The sequence below is a fragment of the Hipposideros armiger genome, unplaced genomic scaffold (assembly GCF_001890085.2).
Source record: "Hipposideros armiger isolate ML-2016 unplaced genomic scaffold, ASM189008v1 scaffold_209, whole genome shotgun sequence".
Classification (NCBI taxonomy): domain Eukaryota; kingdom Metazoa; phylum Chordata; class Mammalia; order Chiroptera; family Hipposideridae; genus Hipposideros; species Hipposideros armiger.
In genome coordinates, this window is record NW_017731559.1 from 738,696 (window position 1) to 744,399 (window position 5,704).

The following is a 5,704-nucleotide window of genomic DNA, read 5'->3' on the forward strand; positions in this document are numbered from 1 at the left end:
TGGTGTCAACTTGGGCCAGTGAAGCAACGTCCTCCACAACTAGACTGAAGAACAAAAGGACAGCAACTTGTCTGTTTCCCTTCCCCCAATTCCCTAGCACTGTTCCCATCCCCCCAATTCCACAATAAAAATCTTTAAATAAAAAAAGAATTAAAAAAAAAACTCAGATGAAGGTAAACTAAGAGAAAACAAAGCTAACTAAAACAAATGCTAAAGGAAGTTCTTCAGACTGAAGGAAAATAATACCCGATGAAACCTGGAAATTTAGGAATGCAAGAAAATAAACAGTCATATCTAAGTAAATATAGAAGACTGTGTTTTTATTTAAGATTCTTTAAAATATGTATAATTGTTGAAAGATAAATTTTGACATTGCCTGATGGGTTATTATTTCATGTTGATTTAATACATTTGACAGCTATAACATAAAGGGGGGAGATTAAGGGACATATATGGTTGTAAAGCTTCTACATATTACTTAAATAGTAAAACATTACTTTGAGCACACTTTGAAATGTCAAGTATCTCTATTGTAATATTTAGAGCAGAAATTCTCAACTTGGGGTGATTTTGCCCACAAGGGTACAACTGACAATGTCTGGAGACAATTTTGACTGCCATCACTAGGGAAGAGGTGCAACCAGCATTTAGTGGGTAGAGGTCAGAAATATTGCTAAACACCCTACAATGCACAGGACAGCTGTCCAGAACAAAGAATTATCTGGTCCAAAATATCAGTAGTATTCAGGTTGAGGAAGTTTTCCCTAGAACAATGAGAGAGAAACAGAGAGACAGAGAACCAAAAAGTAATAGATAAAATAGAGTAAACTATACAAAAGAAGACAGGAAAGAGAGGACAGGGGAATAAAAAGCCAGAGTAAACACAAAACATATAGCAAAATAATAGACCTAATTCGAACCACACCAATAATTACATTAAATGTAAAAGGTCTAAAGACACTAATTAAAAGATCAAAGTAGTCATATTGGATTTAAAAATCTACATGCTGGTCTCAAGAAACCCAGTTTAAATATAAGGACTTAGATAAGTTAAAAGTAAAAGGATGGGAAAAGATGTTTCATGCCAACAATAATCAAGAGAAAGCTGGAGTGGCTATTTTAATATCAGTCAGAGTAGACTTCAGAACAAGGAATATTATCAGGACTACAAAAGTACATTACAGATTTATAAGATGGTCACTTTACCAAGAAAACATAATAAATTAAAATGGGTATGCACCTAATAACAAGACTTTAAATAAAGTACATAAAAAAACAAACCTTGACAAATTTAAATAAATTAGAATTATACAAAGTGTGTTAATTGACCATAATTGTATTATAAATCAGCAACAGAAAGATAGCTCTTTTTTAGTGTCCATATGGATGCCAAGTTGTTTGATCACCAGTTGCTTAAAAATTATCCTTTCACCATTGAATTTCTTCGGCATCTTTGTTGAAAATATATTGACCAGTTTTTATGAGTGCATTTCTGAATTCTATTCTGGTTAATTGATCTATATGTTTATCTTTTACCAATGATACACTGTCTTGATAACTAGCTTTATAGGGAGTTTGAATCAAATATTGTGTTCTATTTCAAAGTTGTTTGGCTATTGTATGTCCTTGGTTTATCTATGGAAATTTTAAAATCAGCTTGTTGATTTCTACAAAATACTCTGCTGAGATTTTTATTGAGATTACATTAAATCTATAGATCAATTTGGGGACAATTGACATTTTAATAACATTAAGTCTTCAAATCCATGAACACATTATACTCTCCATTTATTTGGGTCTTCTTTTATTTCTTACATCAATAATTTATAATTTTAGCACATATTTTGTTAGCTTATACCTAAATATTTCATATTTTATACTATTGTATAAAGTATTATTTTCAAATTTCAATTTCTAATAGCTTTTGCTAGTTTATAGAAGTGCAAATGATGTTTGTGTATATTGACCTTGAATACTGTAACTTTCTTAAATTCACTTATTAGCCCCAGTAGCTGTTTTCTACATTCTTTGGGGTTTTCTATTTGTTGTCAGCCACCAGAGACAGATTTATTATTTTTTTTCAATCTGTACTTATTTAATTTCTTTTTATTGTGTTAATTGCACTCACCTGGACTTCCAGTACAGTATTGGATAGAAACAATGAGGATGGGCATCCTTCCCTTGTACCTAGTCATAGGGAAAAACATTCAGTCTTTCACTAATACGTTAGTTTACAGGTGCCCTCTATTAAAATAAGGAAGTTGTTTTTCTATTCTTGGTTTGATAAGCTTTTAGAAAATTTAAATATGACTGCTTTTTTGCATTCATTAAGATGATTGTGTGATTTTTATTTTTTATTCTTTTGATATGGTAAATTACATAATTTTAAAATGTTAAACCAACATTCCATTCCTTGGATAAAAATCCAACTTATCATGAAGTATTATTTTTATATATTGCTGGATTCACTTTACTAACATTTATGTTTATATTCTCTTTCTTCCTTTCCTTCTTTCTTCTTTTCATTATGTTTGTTTTACTACCATAGTAATGCTAGCCTCCTAAATGAGTTGGGAAGCACTCCTTCCTCTACCATTTTCTGGTAGAGTGTGGTAGAATTGTTATATCTTTCACTCACTAGTGAAACCTGTAGTTTTCTTTGTTAAAAGTTTTAATCCATAAATTCCATTTCTTTAGTAGATATTCACATTATCCATTTCTTCTTGAGGGAGCTTTGTTAATTTGTGTCTTTCAAAGAATTGGTCTATTTCATCTAAGTTATTGTATTTCTGGGAATTAATTTTTTCATTGTATTCCACAATTGTCCATGTAATGTGTGTAGTGTTTCTAGTGGTGGCCCTTCTTTCGTTCCTAATATTGGTAGTTTGTATCTTCTTTCCTTCTTGATCAGTTTGACTAGAGTTTTATAAATTTCACTGATTTTTTTTAAGGAATCAGCTTTTGGTTTCATTGGTTTTTCTGTTTTCAAATTTATTGATTTCCTTCTTACTTTATATATCCTTTCTTCTACTTGCTTTGCATTTAATTTGCTCCTCTTTTTTTAGATCTTTAAGCTTAGGCTATTGATTTTAGACCTTTGTTCTTTTCTATTAGCAACATCCAGTTCTATAAATTTGCTTCTAAGTACTGGCTACATTCCACAAATTTTTATATGTTGTATTTTCATTCAGTTCAACATATTTTCTAATTTCCCTTGAGATTTTCTCTTTGATATGTGGTTTGTTTAGAAATATGTTGTTTAATTTCCAAATACTTGAGGATTTTCCTGATATCATTCTATTGTTTCCTTGTTTAATTCTATTCTGGTCAGATAATATACTGTGTATGTGGTTTTCTTTCCCAACTGATTTTTTATTGTGATAAAATGTACATAACATAAAATTTACCACTTTATGCATATTTAAGTGTATGATTCAGTGGCTTTAAGCACATTTACAATGTATAACTCTCACCACTATCTAATTCTAGAACTTTTTCATCATCCCAAATAGAAACTCTTCATCCATTAAACAATAACTCCTTTCCCCCAGTCCCTTGTAACCTCTATTCTACTTTCTGTCTCCATGAATTTCTCTTCTGTGTACATTTTTAATACTTTAAATTTGTTAAGATTTATTTTATGGTCCAGACCATACTCTAGCTTGGTAAATGTTCCATGTGCATTTGGAAAATTTGTGTATTCTGCTGATGGTGAAATATTCTGTGAATGTAAATATGGTCAAGTTTGTTAATAGTATCATTCTTTTATACCCTATGGATTTTTTATTAAATTGTTGTATTGATTTCCGAGAAAGAATTGTTGATGTCTCCATGTATAAATATAGATTTTTTTCCCTTTAGTTCTATTAATTTTGCTTCATATATTTTGAAGCCCTGTTGTTAGGTATATACACATTCAGGATTGTTATATATTTTTTTGATGAGTTACCCATTTATAATGATGTAATGTCTCTCTTTATCCATGTTAATAGTTCTTTTTCCAAATCTTCAATATAAGCCCTCCAGATTCTGAACTGGAAGTACTCCATCTCACACTCCCCAGTCACATATCTTAATCTAATTTTGTCAGATAACTACATTCGTTTACATGTTTCTAAAAACAGAACTATTTGGCTTACAGGACAAGCTGAGAGCTGTGTAGAGGCTAAAACATATGCCCTCCAAGTAGAAGGCAATCTCACATTAGCAAAGAAGAAAATATTTAAAAAGCATTTTATGTCGGTTAGTTGAAATAGTAGATTGAATGAAATTTGAAATTCTGTATGGAACCCTTGTGTTTTTATGTACATTTTGGGACCTCTAGCCTGTTTTCTTGTCCTATACTTCTCCAAAGCTAATGCTCTAGTAAACATTCTAGTAATGTTCTAGTAATGCTCAGTGGGACTGAGCATTAGAGTGACCCCTAATGCCAGAGTACACACAATCCCAGCCCTAAATGCCAACCTAAATTCCTGAGGGAGCCAGGATTGGCTTGATATCTATTTCTGGATCTCAGAATAGTCGAGAGTTTTGGTTTGTTTTTAGTCCTAACAAGGCAGCATTAGCCATCATAGCTTGGTGGAAGAAACAGTATCACATCACCTATTCAGAACTGTTATTTCTGTAGCATGGAACTTAAAACAAAAAACAAACAAAAAACCCCTACAAACCAGAAAATAGCTCTGCTGCCTAAAGAAAGGGAAAACTATCTTTGCTGTGATTTGGCAAAAAAATTAAATCATGAAAGTGGGGAGTATCTTTTCTGAGTCTCAAATTTCTCATCTGGCATATGAGAATTATGATAACACCTGCCTCAGGTGGTGGTGAAAAACAAATATGATAATTGATCAAAATAATTTAATAAACTGTAAAACTCTTAGTAAATATTAGTTATTAATACTGTCATTTATATGCACCAATAAGATTTATCATCTTAATGATTTATTTTTAATGAAAAAAATTTTTTTTATTTAACTATACTTTTTTCAAATTCCTTTTTTACTTTACGAAGAGAAGCATTTGGCATTTTGGCAACTTTTTCTTTTAGTTTTACTGAGATATAGTTGACTTACAGCACTGTGTAAGTTTAAGGTGTACACATAATGATTGTATTTACATATATTGTGAGCAAATTATTTTTTATTTAAAGACTTTTATCCTTTATATTAATTCATCTGCTTTCTATTTTGAACAAAATGACTCAATCTGTCCACATTATTTTCAATGAAGCCATTTTCATTTAAAGGTATTTTAAGAATACAAAATATTTCCACAAATATACACGGTACATCTTATCTTTTAAAACTAAATTTGAAAAGCTAAAAATCTTTCCTCAGCTATTTCCAAAATACATTGCCCCTAAATACTAGTCTTCAAGTTCTTAGAATTCATATCCAGTCATTGCTACAACTCAACACACACACACACACACACACACACACACACACACACACAGTGCCAAATAAATGTATACACATTTTAAGAAAGGAAAAAGCTATTAAAATTTTAATACTCAATATACACCAATAACAAAAGATGAATACAAGTCTGCAATTACAAAATGTACTCAAAGTGGTTACCATCAGCATCCAGACACTTTTGATTATGGCGAAATGCTGCTTGAGCAACACTGACCAAGCTGTCTACTTGTATACATTTTTTGGCACCCTTGATACACACACACACACACACACACACACACACA